Consider the following 16,730-nt stretch of genomic DNA (forward strand, 5'->3'; position numbering starts at 1 on the left):
TTATTTATTTATTTATTTATTTATTTATTTATTTATTTATTTATTTAAAGTAGGCTCCATGCCCAGTGCAGGGCTTGAACTCACAACCCTAAGATTCAGTGTTGTGTGCTCTACCCACTGAGCCAGCCAGGCGCCCCTGCATCTGTCTTTTAGTTGGTTCCAAGTATGGATGGATATAGAAGTGCCACCGATTTTTAATTTTTTTTGAACCCCAACAGTAATCCAAGATCAAGAATAAACATAATGCAAGGAATCAAAATATCAGCTCCTTATATGTGTAAAGATTCATTCCCTCTAGGTCACTGGATATCAGTAAAGACATTTTCTGATTCCTCTTTTCTCGAGACTTCATATATTCACATACAAGAGTGCTCAGGACGTTACAGCATACAGAAAAATACATACATATTCTCTATAGGTAGACGGACATGCAGACATATGTATCTTCTGACCTTAGAGATACATACATGTCGTCCGCCTTCCCCTATTTCTCTTCAACTTGCACAAAACATGTTGAAAAAATGATTAATCTTATAAAGAAGAAAGATTTGGGTTTCCCTTACGTTTGAGGACTCCAAAATTCAAAGGCAGCTGCAGTAACGTGTGTGGTGTGTATTGCCAGTGGATGTAAGGGGAAGAGGCTAGGGTAACCGTCACCGTCGGTTGCAGGGAGTTGACCCAGCTGGTGCTGGCTCATGGCGGACCTGCATGCATTCACCTGAAGCTACCTGACAGAAAGGTTCACGGGAATTGTCAAATGCCTCTGGTGTTTTTGCAATAGTCTTAAAATAATAAATAGATAGTCGATGCCTCCCAAATTCAGCTCAGGTGTTACCTCCCTGGAACCATAGACTTTGGGATGGGGGAGGTAAAATTCCTCAGTAATACTTCCATTTCCAGCATGGATCACAGCACCCAAAATGTAGTTGGCAATAAATATTGCTTGAAACAAAAAACATGATTGAATAATCTACTAATGGTAAACACAAGTCCCAATAAAAGAATAGAGAAAGTAAAACCAGTGTATTGGCCGACCCACATCTGTAGGGGTCTGTTGCAGTTTGTATGCTGTTTTTCCTGATTTTGTGTCCTTTTGACTTTTAGATAAATGGGTATGAGTCAGCATTTCTGTTCTTAGAGTAAAGTAGCATCGCGTGAGTCCCAACATCTTAATCCACAAGCACTGGAAGTCTTTCTAAAGGGTCCCTCCTCATTTTTATTTTTGCTCTCTGCTGTTATGGATTGCTGCACCTCATTCTGGAGAAGACAGAAAACGCAGGTTTTCAAAAGTCAGGAAATCTCATAAATAATATTTCCAGAAAAGACCTTAATTCTATCCCATTTCAGTTTCCTCACATAACAGAAACAACCAGACTCTGTTTCAGGGTCTTTCCGAAAAGCTGGTCAGTGGAAATGAGACATGAAAATCAAGACTCTTAACACACACTCCAGAGCAATTTGTCTGGCACTATGACCTTGGATGGACACCCCTGCATGGTTCACCTTGAAGATGTCTTCTTTCTAAAAATCTATTCTTTTCTTTAAAGACTTGATCCGATGACGGTTATGAAGGTTAGTGAAGGTGGAGGAGATCCATTTCCTTGGACAGATGAGACAGTTCCAAGAAGACAGTTTTTTCTTCTTTAAGTGGGTTTGCTTTTTTTTCCAAACTAGTCTTGCATCTGCCGTAATTTTATGCTACAATGTGAGTAATGGATCTGGAAAAGCTTTCTCTCCAGGACAGATGTATGCACGAGGCATTTCGTTACCTGCCATTCAATAATGATTATTTTGATTACACAAAGAAGTTCCTAGATGAGTGGAACAAAATTAATGTGAAAAGAAGCTAAAAATGTTTTCTTGAGTATCATATGATTGTGGAACCAGTCATTACCTTGTGTGTTGCATAATGCAGAGTAAAGCTATCCTAATTCCATTCATCAATTACTTTAATTTTAATTCAACTTCAGCCTACTTTGCTCAGTTTCCACTGAATCTCTGCAAGGAAGATCCACGGACACCCCAAACACGACATGATAAGAGCCTGATGGAGCTCCTGGGGCCTTGGATTACTTTCTGGATTAGGTGCAGGTGTCTGTGCTGGGAAATTTTTAACTTTTGCAAAAGACTAATTGCTCCTTGTATCCTTAAAAACAAAATGTATCTGATACAAACATAGTGATTCGAAGGGGCACCTGCACCCCAATGTTTATCACAGTAATGTCCACAATAGCCAAACTATGGAAAGAGCCCAGATGTACATCAACAGATGAATGGATAAAGAAATGTGGTATATATATACAATGGAATATTATGCAGCCATCAAAAAGGATATGAAATCTTACCATTTGCATTGAGGTGGATGGAACTAGAGGGTATTATGCTGAGCGAAGTAAGTCAGTCAGAGAAAGACAAATACCATATGACTTCACTGATAGGTGGAATTTAAGAAACAAAACAGATGAACATAGGGAAAGGGAGGGAAAAATAAAACAAGACAAAATCAGAGAGGAAGAAAAACCATAAGAGACTCTTAATCATAGGAAACAAACTGAGCCTTGCTGGAGGGGAGGTGGGTGGGATGGTGGGGTAACTGGGGGATGGGCATGAAGGAGGGCATGCCATGTGATGAGCCCTGGATGTTATATGCATCTGATGAATCACTGACCTCTACCTCTGAAACTGGTAACACAGTATATGTTAATTAATTGATTTAAAAAAATAAAATGTATCCGAGACTTTATGTCAATTTAACACAACTCTGAGGGTCACCTTCTTCAGTGGAAGCAACAAGAACCCCTTTAGCCAAGGCTTAGCAGATAAGAAGATTAGGAAAACGGATTTTAACTTTCATTTCTTTAATGTGAAAGGTAAGAAAAACTGATTTCAATATTTAATTCCTTTGATATTTTATCTTTGGATTTAATTTTCTTGAACTTTAACTTGCAAGAAAATGTTATTCTTTGCACTCGAGTTTCTCCCTGGAAATGCTGAAACGGGAGATATGCATTCACACTGGGGGTGAATCTTGATGATGTCATTTTATTATCATGCCCTTTTAATGTTGTGACTGGATTTTATTTCAGAACCTCTAAGGGCCATATTGACAACTTGTATGGACAAAATGTGGGATGGGAGAGAGAGAACAGGAGGGAAGCTTTCTGTCTTGTGTAAAGAAGGCCTCCAAGTTAAGTTAATTAGTGAAGAGCTCTGACCTGTTTTAGAGCCTCCTGGAGGGAAAAAGGACCATTCACAACAGTGGTCCTGGGGACACCCAAAGGCCAGTTTTGGGGAGATGCTTTTGTGGACCATGTTCCCTTTTACGGTCTCCCCATAATGAATGAGTAGCAGAATCAGTAAAGGCATGGATATATTCAGAAAGTCATTAGAGGGGTTCATTCAGCATCTGGCTTGGACCAACCTGTCCTGCCTCAAAGCCTCTGTTCTGGTCACACTGGCTGGCCCACCGAACTCACACCCACATCCACATGGTGCTGCTTCTTGCTTTCATATTTGCCCATACTGTTGGATATGCCTTTGTTACATAGCCCATTTCTACCTCTGTCCCAAATCTTGGTTCAGAGATCATTTCCTCTAGAGAGTTTTTTCGGATTCCCTCAGAATCTCTCTCCTGCATTTCCTTGGTACCCTGTAGTGAGGATACCAGGGACATCATTTAAATTACTGTAGCGTATCAAAACAGTCTGTGCACCTGCCAGTCTTTTCTGGCTACACTCAAAGCTATGCAAGGGCAGGAATTGTATCTTATTTAGTTTTTTTTTTTTTTTTTTTTAAGTAGGCTTCATGCCCAACGTGGGGCTCGAACTCACAGCCCTGAGATCAAGAGTCACATGCTCTACCAACCGAGCCAGCTAGGCGCCCCTCTTATTTACTTTTTAATAACCCAACCTCTAGCACATAGCTTGGCATAAAATCTCTGCAAATAATTTTTGAACAGAACAGAAGACATTTCAACATATATTTACTTTTGTTCCGATATTTTTCAAAGGGACTCAGAATAGAACCAATCAAAATGCTTTAAAAATGGGTATCTCTTTAGAAATGCTTTTTTAAAATCTTTTTTTCTACAGAAAAAGACTGGACATTAACAGCACCCAAACCCCCCTTTAAACCATTTATTTTCCTCTACTGTTTTGTCCCCGGTGGCCTTCATTTGGGCTAGTGAGTTGATTTCAAAGGGTCAGCCATCATACCAATTTCCTCTATGACCTTCAGGAGGTCGTCTCATGCCTCGGTGACTTTGCTTGTGAAATCAGAGATAATGACCACTCTGAGCAATATTGATAAAAAGATCCTTGACTGAAAAGTTTCATAACCAAATTCTGGCAAATAATGATTTCTAGTACATTTTTTTGCTGAGGTTCTAATGATCATATTAGTAATCAAGAAGAGAAAGGATGGGTTTTCGATCTGACACTTTGGTATTTCTGTCAAATCAAGTTCTCTGAGTTAAATATTCAAGTCAATTTTAACTCACGTCTCTTGTTCCTAAATTATTCAACTATGTCATGGAAAATAATATTTGCTTGATCTTATCATTAGATATGCTGTCAGGCTTATAAAATGATACGATTTTTCATTTTGGTAAACCATATTTAAATCATCATTGTATTCCTTATCCATCTGCTAGGGGGCAGTAATTTGGTTTACTGCTATCAATGTGCATTTTACATTTTTTGACTCTTTACTCAAAATGGCTCTTATCATCCATTCCCCAAGTAAAATACTATACCCGGAGATAATGTAATATTAAAGAGAAATGTCTAAGGAACACAAATAATCTAGGAAAGTGAAAGAAAATGGGAGGCTAACACTGAAAGTCAGGGCTTTGCCTCATGTCCTTCAGAGGTGAGTTTAACATCGACCTATGGTCATATCATTTCTTTTTTCTACCCTGTGGCATTCATGGAATTTTATTGTTTATCTCTATGTCAATAAATTCTGACTTGCTAGATCTGATTTCTTACTATAATTCATAATCTCCTATTTCCTGTGCATATCTCAGTTTTGGATATTGCAAATTTTCAAGTTTCAGTGAATAAGATAGACCAAAAATCAGGTTTGCATTCAAAGTTTGGAGATTAGTTTTATCACCAACTTGAATATGTGTAGAGCAATTTCTGCAGACGATGATATAAGAGACAGCCTGAGGGAGTGCATTTCCGTTTGCTTCCTGTGTCCCACTCAGTCTGTAGGAGGCTGGGAGGGGGCCCCTCCTATTTTTCCCTCCAGCAGGCTGATGGGGAACTTTGCCCAATTCAAGGCTCTACCCAGAGCCACAACTGCAACTGTCTGGGATCTGAGGTCCTACAGCAGGGCTGCCCCTGGCCCTCCCCATCCTGCAGAGAAACTGCATCATGCTGAGAAATGAGTCCTCACCTCCTCAAACCCAGAGTCTTTCCTCACTACAACCACCGTGTTCCCCACCACCATGGAGCCATGGTCCCTGTAACTTGGGTGCATCGCGGTTAACCTTCCCTGTTTTCCTTCATCCGATCAGACCCACTTCATGGCAATGTGTCCTCCAGAGGATTTCTAAGCTGTCCCCTTTACTGTTTCAGCATGTAACTGCCCAACCAAGAACTTTTATTCAACACTGTCTTGTGGTCCTGCTTTTAATCTCCCTTCATTATTCCAACATCTGTGGTTGCCTCCGCAAGAGTCAGCCTGGTCCTCTGGCCCTGGTCCTAGAGTCCCCCTGAGTCTCGCCACGGATCCGTAGCATCAGCTGCTTGTCGCTGTCCTACTAGCAAGTCTCAGGAAGCCCCACATGGAGGACTGGGACCACACGTTTCCACCAGCTGCCCGCCTTCCCAGAGGCCAGTTCGCTGATGACATCAGCACTGTTCTCCATTCAGGAGCCCCTTAATCTCCAAAGCACAGTGACTCTGCTTTTGTTTTACCAGCCTTGGTGATGGGCATAGATGGACTGGGAAATACGACATAATTCCCTTCCATACCCAGTAGGGTCTGTTCATACAGGTAAACACAAGGCAGAGTGCCTAAATATTTCTAGGCTGGCCGGTGTTCCGGTCAGAAGTCTGGCCCCATGTGAAGCGAGTGCAGACCTGGGAATCAGGTGAGTCAGAGGCCCATTCCCTGGCTTCCTGGCTAGGGACACACACCAAGTGCCTAGGGAAGCCGTGACCTCGAGTGTTCACCTCCACGCCTCCTGGGGACTGAGACCACGGTGGGATAAGGAAGTCCAAACCTGACGCAGCAGACAGCTCTTAAAATACCCCCAGTTCGAGGGTTGCTGGAGTCAGGGGTGGGGTGGGAGGGATGGGGTGACTGGGTGATAGACACTGGGGAGGGTATGTGCTCTGGTAAGCGCTGTGAATTGTGCAAGACTGTGGAATCTCAGATCTGTACCTCTGAAACAAATAATGCAATATATGTTAAGAAAAAAAAAAAAAGAAGAAGAAGAAGGTAGCGGGAGGGGAAGAATGAAGCGGGGGAAATCAGAGGGGTAGACGAACCATGAGAGACGATGGACTCTGAAAAACAAACTGAGGGTTCTAGAGGGGAGGGGGGTGGGAGGATGGGTTAGCCTGGTGGTGGGTATTGAGGAGGGCACATTCTGCATGGAGCACTGGGTGTTATGCACAAACAATGAATCATGGAACACTACATCTAAAACTAATGATGTAATATATGGGGATAATATAAGAATAAAAAAATTTTTTTTAAAAAAAGGAGGAGGCAATCCAAGCAATATGAAAAAAAAAATACCCCCAGTTCTGGTCAGGACTGGGGAGAACGGGACCTGAGCCTGCAGGGTCTGGGCATCCATGGCTGGTATTTAGCGAGGCTTTCATAGCTTCACCCAATACATGTTGTTAGTGCACTCGCTGATTATGAGAAGACAGAAAAACCAACATCATAAAAATCAAGGCTATGATAACTTTTAAACTCTGTTCAACTTTCTTGCATATGGCCATTTCAAGGACTATTCCTATTCATTAGTATGGACCCATCAATGAGAAAGAAATACTCTTAATCATGGGGCAGTATTTTCTTGAGGAAGAATCGACCTCTTAGAGGCTCTTACTATAACATGTACTCATTCTATTATTACAAAACAAATTCTAAGTTCCAAAAACGTAACTTTTCCAAGTTACAAGCATTATAGCATTATTTAAATTGTAATAAATAATGGCTTTTGGCCAGATTTTTTTTGTTGTTGTTGCCAATTGTCTCACTTGTAGTCCAAATTCTATTTAGGAATTGCTTTGGGGGCTTTTTCCTGAATCTGTGGGGCAAAGCCTACAAGTCAAGGAAGAAAATGAATTTTTATCAGTAACTGTGTAAAAGGCAATAAATGCCTTCCTTTCCCAAGGCAATAGATGAGTCATACTCTGTTCCTTGCCCACCTCTGGGGCCACGTAGGCTAGTGTTTGAGGTTTTGTTTTGTCTGTTTGCTTGTGTGTGTATGTATGCATGCATTTGTATTATTTTCTTTTTTAAATTTTTTAAAAGATTTTATTTATTTTTATTTGACACACAGAGAGAGATAGAGAGAGAGCACAAGCAGGGGGAGCGGCAGGCAGAGGCAGAGGGAGAAGCAGGCTGCCTGCTGAGCAAGGAGCCCGATGCGGGGCTCAATCCCAGGACCCGGGGATCATGACCTGAGCCGAAGGCAGACGCTTAACCGACTGAGCCATCCAGGCGCCCCTATTTTCTTTAGAGATCTAAGGATATCGCAATGCTGTGGCTCATAATTTAAGTTAAATTATATGCTTACGCAGTACTTTATAACTTTTCAAACTGAGTTCATGGAATAAGCAATTTGATTGTCTGGTCAGCATGTGCAAGTACTCAGAAATGATCTGATTATATCTACTTTGTCAGGGAGCTGACTGAGGCTCAGACATATTGAACGGCTTGCCACATCCACCCATGACTCTGAGCCAACCCTTTCTTCTCTTCAAGCCTCCTGCATTCCCTTCACAGGCTGACTACCGGAAGGAACGCTTGCTTCAAGGTGCTGGAATTCTCTTTATCTTCTTGATCTTTAGGGACCCAAATTCCCCAGGCTCTCGCTAGCAGAGGAGGAAGGAAACAAGAAGGTGCACAGATGTCCACCTTCTCTTCCAGAATCCAGGAGACATGACGTGCAATCCCATTTCATTTTTTTTAATTATCCTATTCTCTGCTGGATATAATTAGGAATAGTATAAAGATGGAGGGGAATTGATATTTAATGGGTTCCTACAAAGTTTCAGGAAGAATGTTAGATTTATACTTTATTTGCATTTTCTCAATCAATTTAATCCTCAAGACAACTTATAAATAAGATATTATTTATATCTTAAGTAGGAAATCCAAATTTCCTTTTGAGGAAATAATACTCAGAGATGTTGAGCCTCTGATCCAAGTTTGCACATCAGCAAATGGCATACAGGATTTGATTCTTGCCTTGTTTACCCTAAGCTCGTTCCTCCATGGACACGAGATGGGGCTGGCCCTCCTGACGCTGATCTCCTCCCCTCCCCTATTTCTAACCCACTGAAAACCCTGTTCTGTATGGCAAGGTAAAGACAACTAAGAAACTGAGAACATTCCCCTTTGTGGAGGAGTTTGAAAAGATAAGCTTTCGGGGCGCCTGGGTGGCTCAGTCGTTGAGCGTCTGCCTTCGGCTCAGGTCATGGTCCCAGGGTCCTGGGATCGAGCCCCGCATCGGGCTCTCTGCTCCGCGGGAGGCCTGCTTCTCCCTCTCCCACTCCCCCTGCTTGTGTTCCCTCTCTCGCTGTGTCTCTCTCTGTCAAATAAATAAAATCTTTAAAAAAAAAAAAAAGAAAAGATAAGCTTTCTAACTTATTTAAATCTCTGGGCTCTTTGGAAATGAGTTATCAAAAGTATTGCCCTTGATGAGTTATTTGGATTTTTTTCTGAGATTCTAAGTAGGGATAAGGAAAATGTTAATGTTTCCCTTCTTGCAATTTTAGAGTTTCCTACCTCTTTATGTCCCTCTGACATAACCACAGATCAGATCTGTGGGCTGACTCTGATAGAGAGCCATTGAAAATACTGGATGAAACAAGAGACTAAAGGAGGGTAAGAAGAAAGAAAAAAAAGGACAGCCGACAACACAAAAGAGGAAGAGAAAACAAGGGGTGGACAGACAACTGGCAAACAAAGTTATTAAATAAATATTCTCCCCTCTTCAGCAAAAAACTCGAAACAATAACGAAAAGACCACAAGAATTCCCTTTAACAATAAATAACATGAGCTTGGCCATCTAGATCTCACGTTTGGTCTGTTTTGTCAATCTCCTTATAAGTTAAAAAAAAACAAACCCAGAATATTCATTAGGGAAGTACTAGGATTCCTTTCTAAAAACATATTGATTTATTTAACTTGTTATTGTGGAAAATTGCAATGACTTACAAATAGATGGAGAGTCCCTGGTATCATGGACCCGCTGGGGTTGAGCGGGCTTCTTTAGAGATCTAAGGATGTCGCAATGCTGTGGCTCATAATTTAAGTTAAATTATATGCTTACACAGTGCTTTATAACTTTTCAAACTGAGTTCATGGAACAAGCAGTTTGATTGTCTATCTATCTATCACACGCCTCTTGGACCCATCACACACCTGCCAACGACATCACCCCAAGGCCAACTTCGCCTCATTGAAAGCCCCTCCTTTCACCCCTCCCATGTCCTGGATTCTTTTGAAGCAAATCCCAGACATCATAGCAACCGTAATCAATGCTTACCCCTAAAGATACTTTTCTTTCTTCTCTCCCTCTTTTTTTTTACAAAATAGAACCTCAACAGCATTATCACACCTAAAACTTTAGTAATAATTCCTAATATCATGAAATATCCACTTGGTGATCAAATTTTCCCAATAGTCTCAAAAGTTTTTACACACTTCATTTTTATGTGCAAAGGCTGAGCTCACTTTCAATCACTGGTGCTGATATAAGCCACATTCCTTTTGTTTCTATGTCTTTTGAGAATATTTCCCCTAAGATACCTGAGCAATCTTTCCAAGTTCTTTACCACTTAATAACCTTTACCCTGTGATTCATGGCAAAACTCACAGGAAATAGTTTGGTCAGTATATATCAGAGACCGACCACATCCCCACAGATAAGCTTTGCAAAGAAAGGTTTGTTATTACCAGAAGACCATACCAGCCGAACCTCACATACTGTTTATGAATCAACGTGTGCAATCATGCATAAGCCCGGCTTCCTCCCGGTTCACAGCTGTATGCTTGCCAATTGTGTTTTGGAGACATTAACCTCCTCTTGAAAGTAAACACCCTTAACCTATTTACATGCTGCTTGACAGTATTTACATGCATTGCTTCACTTACTACACGTGCAAATATCTGTATCATTTCAGACTATGGCACTTTTGTATCAACAGTATATGGCCATTCTGAATGGAACAAGAGTGATGCAAAACTATTATGCCTGAAGTTGAATCACAGGATATGATTCAAAAGGAACAAGGAAATAACAGGAACTGTTCAGATGAACTCTTATAAAAACACCCCACAATGGCTTTCTCTTTTTTCCTTTTTTACATGAGTAATCCTAAAATTCTAAAATTCCCAAATCTTCTGATTTTACCAAAGAGACCTGTTATAATAATAATGGCAATAATTATAATAGTCCATTAAAATTCAAAATCGCTGCTGAACTGGAAGTAAGCGTGTGGTGAGTCGTTTCATAAACCATGGCCTTTGGGGATTTGTAAACCGTTGGCTAAATACTCCTGAAATTCAGATAAACAAGACGACTGGCAAATATAAATTTAGGAAATTTACTGAAGCCCGTCATGAGAAAGATAGAGAAGAATTCAAGGGAGCAGACAAATACCATTATCCTTAAATCCACATGGGGTCTGCCCACAAAATATCCGTGTGTCACTCCTCAGACTCACTCAGCTCTACAAGCCAGGAGAACAATCTGCTTGTCTGAGGGATGGGCTGTGTTCACAAGAGTAAAAACTTCCCCACCCCCTGCCGCCCCCCGCCTCCTTCCTCCCCCTCACTAGCTCCCAAGGAGAAGCTCTTTGGTGGGCTCGGTCCCATGTAAAGACAGGAAGCACTTTATAGGCATTTGGGCAACAAGGCAATAATTTCCAGCTGTTACAGAAATGAAATATTAATACGAAACCCATTAAAGAAGATGGAGCTGATTCTAGAGCTCACGAAGAGTGGGATTCTAAAGTTCCCTCCTCTGGAGATGCTTAAAAATCAATGACTTGGTTACTTATTCAAAGTTTCAAGGAGAATGGGATGTAACTCTGCACCTCCATGGACTCAGATTCCCCCAAATGGAAACCTGCACATGTAAATGGATGAAGATATTTTAGAATCTATAGAATACATAAATTGGTCAGATATCTCCAGACACAAATTTGATTCAAATTAGTTGTTTTTACATATTATTTTTCTTGAAGGAATCTTTCAAAGGATCCTTTTTCCCTGAGAAATCACAGAAAGATAATTGTGGCAAATAATATTTGAACAGAGAACCAAGAATTATATCACATTGAATGTCAGAATTTTTTTCTTGAATTACCTTAGGTAGAAGATAGATTTGGTTGTGTATTTTTAGTGCAGTTTTACATTTATAGACCATAAAATTCACTTTCTGTGCCTGATTGTGTACTTTTTGACAAATGTATAGAGTCGTGTGATCATCACCATAACCAAGGTGTAAAAAAGCTGCCCATCCCTGGAAAAGCTCCCGGTGGTGACATGTGTAGTCAAACCCTGTGCCAATCTGTCCCTGCCATTTTCTCTTTTCCAGAATGACGTATAAATTGAATCACCCTGTATGCAGACTTTTGGGTCTGACTTGTTTTCTTTCACATAATGTACTTGAGACCCATCTGAGTTGATGGATGTCTCAGTGGTCCACTGTTTCTGCTGCTGGATGGTATTCATTGTACGGACGAACCATAGTTCATTGAACCATTTGCTTACCGAAGGATTTTTTTCCACTCAATTTGTTGAAAAGACTGTTCTTTGCCCATTGACTTGTCTTGTCAGCCTTGTAGAAATTCACTTTACAATAAACGTCACGTGTGTTTCTAGATTCTCAGTTCTGTTACATTGAACTCTATGGCCAGCCTATGACAGCATCATACTGTCTGTATTACTATAGTCTTGTAGTAAGTTTTGAAACTGGGGAGTGCGAATCCTCCAAGTGTTTTCTTTCTCAAGATTTGGTAATTCTGGATGCTCTGCATTCTCATGTAAAATTTAGGATCCGTTTTTAAATTTATGTCTAAAGTCCAGCTGGGATTTTGATAGAGCTTGACAGAGCTTACACTGAATCAGTAGATCAATTTGGCGATATTTGTCATCTTAACAATATTAAGTCTACTTACCCATAACCATGGTATGTCCTTCTATTGAATAGATTTTCCTTAATTTCTTTCAAAGATATTTTATAGTTCTCAGTGTACAAGTCTTTTAATTACCGTACTAAATTTATTCCAAATATTTCACCATTTTGAGTACTATTTTAAATACAAGTCTTTTTAATTAGGTTTTTAAATTGTTCATGGCTAGCATTTAGAAGTACAATTAATTTTTGTGTATTGATCTTATGTCCTTCACCTTGCTGAAATTCTTTATTAGTTATAATAGGGTTTTTTTTTTTTCAGATTCCTTAGGATTTTTCTATATACAAGGTCATGAAATTTACAAATAGAGACAGTTTTACCTCTTCCTCACCAATCTTTATGCCTTGATTTCTTTTCCCTGGCTAGTTGCTCTGTGTAGAAACTCAGTGTTGGATGGAGAGGTGCTGGTGTCTTGTTCTTGATCTTAGGATGAAAGCATTCAATCACTCACCACTAAGTAGGATGTTAGCTGTGGGTTTTCTGTGGGTGCCTGATAGGTTTTGAAAAGTCCCTTCTAGTTCTAGTTTGTTGAGTGTTTTTAGCACGAAAGACTGTTGGATTTTGTCAAATTCTTTTTCTGTATCTATCTCCAAGTATAGTTATTAATCTGTCTATACATACTTTCTGTTCTATCAATTTTTCAAATGTATTTTGAAAATACATATCCCTGCGTGTGTACGCAGGGATATTATGTCTTCTTGGTAAATTAACCTTTCTGTCCTTCGGTAATGCCCTAATTTAGCCCTTTCGCTTTTCATTTTTCTGAAGGTCACTTTGCCTAATGTTAATGCAGTCACTGTAGCTTTCTTTTGATTAGAGTCTGCATGGTTTATCTCTTTTATTTTCTTCTGTCCTGTCCCCTTTTAACCTCTCTATAGCATTATATTTACAGTGGGCTTCTTGTAGACATCACATAGTTGAGATTAAAAAAAAAATCCAGCTTGTCACTCTTAACATTTTTAAAAATTTTTTTATTGTAATGTTAATCACCACACATCACATCATTAGTTTTTGATGTAGTGATCCATGATTCATTGTTTGCATATAACACGCAGTGCTCCATGCAGAACATGCCCTCCTTAATACCCATCACCGGGCTAACCCATCCTCCCACCCCCCTCCCCTCTAGAACCCTGTTTGTTTTTCAGAGTCCATCGTCTCTCATGGTTCGTCTACCCCTCCGATTTCCCCCGCTTCATTCTTCCTCTCCTGCTATCTTTTTTTTTTCTTAACATATATTGCATTATTTGTTTCAGAGGTACAGATCTGAGATTCAACAGTCTTGCACAATTCACAGCGCTGACCAGAGCACATACCCTCCCCAGTGTCTATCACCCAGCCACCCCATCCTTCCCACCCCACCCCCCACTCCAGCAATCCTCAGTTTGTTTCCTGAGATTAAGAATTCCTCATATCAGTGAGGTCATATGATACATGTCTTTCTCTGATTGACTTATTTCGCTCAGCATAACACCCTCCAGTTCCATCCACGTCATTGCAAAAGGCAAGATCTCATTCCTTTTGATGGCTGCATAATATTCCATTGTATATATATACCACATCTTCTTTATCCATTCATCTGTCGATGGACATCTTGGCTCTTTCCACAGTTTGGCTATTGTGGACATTGCTGCAATAAACATTGGGGTGCACGTACCCCTTTGGATCCCTACATTTGTATCTTTGGGGTAAATACCCAGTAGTGCAATTGCTGGATCATATGGTAGCTCTATTTTCAACTTTTTGAGGAACCTCCATACTGTTTTCCAGAGTGGTTGCACCAGCTTGCATTCCCACCAACAGTGTAGGAGGGTTCCCCTTTCTCCGCATCCCCGCCAACATCTGTTGTTTCCTGACTTGTTAATTTTAGCCATTCTGACTGGTTGTCACTCTTTATCTTTTACTTAGTATGTTTAGATTATTGAATTTAATGTAATTATTGATTTTGTTGGGCTTAATTGTAGCATTTGATTGTTTATTTTTTGTCACCTCTGTTTTTTGCTTCTCAGATTCTTTTTCGTCAATGCTATGAACTGAATATTTGTGCCACCCCCCTACTCCCAAATTCATATGCTGAAGCCCTGACCCCTAGTGTGACTGTATATTGGAGATATGGTCTTTATGGAAATAATTAAGGTTAAATGAGGTCGTAAGGGTGGGGTCCTAATCCAGTTGGATTAATGCCCTTATGAGAGGAAACACCGCAGAACGGTGTCTTTTTGTCTCTCTGCGTGCACACAGAGAAGAGGTTGTATGAATGCACAGTGAGGAGGAGGCCACCTGCAAGGCAGGAAGACATCCCTCACCAGAAATGGAATTTGCTGGCACCTTGATCGTGGACTTCCAGCCTCCAAAATTGTGAGAAAATAGATGTTTCTTGCTTAAGCCCCCAGCCTGTGGAGTTACAGCAGCCTGGGCAGAGTAACACATTTGTCTTCTTTTTTGGTTCACTTGGAAATTTTTTTAATATTTCATTTTAACATATCTATTTTTTAGCAACATCTCTTTTTATTATTTTAAGTGGTCAGTCAAGGGATTAAAATACACATGTCTAGCATCACAATCTTCAAGTGAATATTTTACCCCACCAGGTAAAATGTAGAAGACTTGCAACCCAACAGACTTGCTCAGTGCCCACCCCCCCACCCCCCCCCGCTCCCTATTATGGTTTCCACGAGAATCACAGCTATCTGTACATAGTGAACTCTCCCCAGATAAAGTCAGAATGTTTGCTTTCAAAAATCAGGCATAGTTTAAAGATTTTAGCACTGGAACAATACTCCATTACTTTGGGTAGATAGTTACTATTTCTTTTGTTTTCCCTCCATTCCTGATCTGGGAAGATTCCTTCTGGTATCACTTCCCTTCAGCCTAGAGATTTTTAGATTTTTAAAATAGCTCTTCTGTTGGAATTGAATGATCTTAGGTCTGTTTCATCTAAAACTGCATCCTGCAGATAGACACTCTTATCTCAGACCTTATCTTTCCTGTCTCTCCCATGCACGATTGGCTCTTTTTTGGATTCTCTGCGCCTATTGGCAAAGTATCCAAACCTCACACTGGGGAGTCCTGCTCTCTTGTTTTCTCTCTCTCTCTTGTCTAAGTTTTAGTATCATACACATCAGTAATTCCTATTGATTTAACACATAAATATTTTTCAAATATACTTGTTCTTTTCCATTCTAAATGACATCGCAAAATAAAAAATCTAGAGGGTATCTCTGCTTCCTGTCTGGCCACTCTCAAATCTGTCAGACACACGGGTGCCTGTATTTCTCAATTTGAAATCTACCCAAGTGTTCTTGCTCTTGAAACCCTTCAATGGCTCCTTCCTGACTGTGGGATGAAATGCAAAGCCCTTAACTTGGTATCAGGTCTTATAAATAGGTTATAATCACATTGCCCTAATAAGCAATAAGTTTCTCAAGGTTGTGGCTTGTATTGTCCTTGCCTTTTTTTGTATCTTGAATGCCTGGTATAATTATGGCCCAGTATAACTTTTATCTACTACATAGTAGATACTTACTAGTATTTTCTGAGCTGAAAATCTTGTCTTTTTCCCAAATTTAACCAATAATACAAATACACCTCACTATGGCAATTAACCCATTCTCTTAGTCTAATTACTTTTGTCCATGTCCATGTTTTACACACCTTAATAAGCTCTAAGCTCTCTTAATATAGAAACTGTGTCTTTTACTGTATTTTGCCTGCAGTAAAGATCTTCCCTTATACCTAATTGATAATCAATAGATATTTTGTAATTAAATGATGAAAAAAAGGGAAATATTCAACAATAAATTTCTTTTGGTATTGTAAAGATTCCCTCCTTATTTTGTTTAGGTTTGTAATATTATTGTATGATGTATTTTGAACAGGAAAGTATATTTCTCATTAGCATAACATGAGTAACTACATTTCAAAAGTCACCATTTAAAAAGCAGAAATGAGATATATGTGACATATTTCAGAGAGAAACTGTCATATTCTCCAGCCTGTTGATTCACCAACATAATATATCTACATCTATCTATGTATCTGTTAGATAAAATAGTGAAAAATATTAAATTACTCCTAATGAAACACATCTTAGCCATCATTAAAGCTGTAAATTCAACAACTGGGATCAGGATCTTTAAACAAATGTCCTCAAAAGGCATTCAAAGATATTTTCTGATTATAATATTTTCTAAGAGTAAAATAATCTGGAAAATTATTATCTGTTCATATTATTAAAAAAAACTGTAAGGACTTTGATTTTGCTTTGGTTGGAGGCTCGCTTTCTTTCTCAAACATTTATGTCTGTAATAATCTTGATGTTCACCTTGTGT

This window comes from Neomonachus schauinslandi, chromosome 5 (assembly GCF_002201575.2).
Source record: "Neomonachus schauinslandi chromosome 5, ASM220157v2, whole genome shotgun sequence".
NCBI classification, from domain to species: Eukaryota; Metazoa; Chordata; class Mammalia; order Carnivora; family Phocidae; genus Neomonachus; species Neomonachus schauinslandi.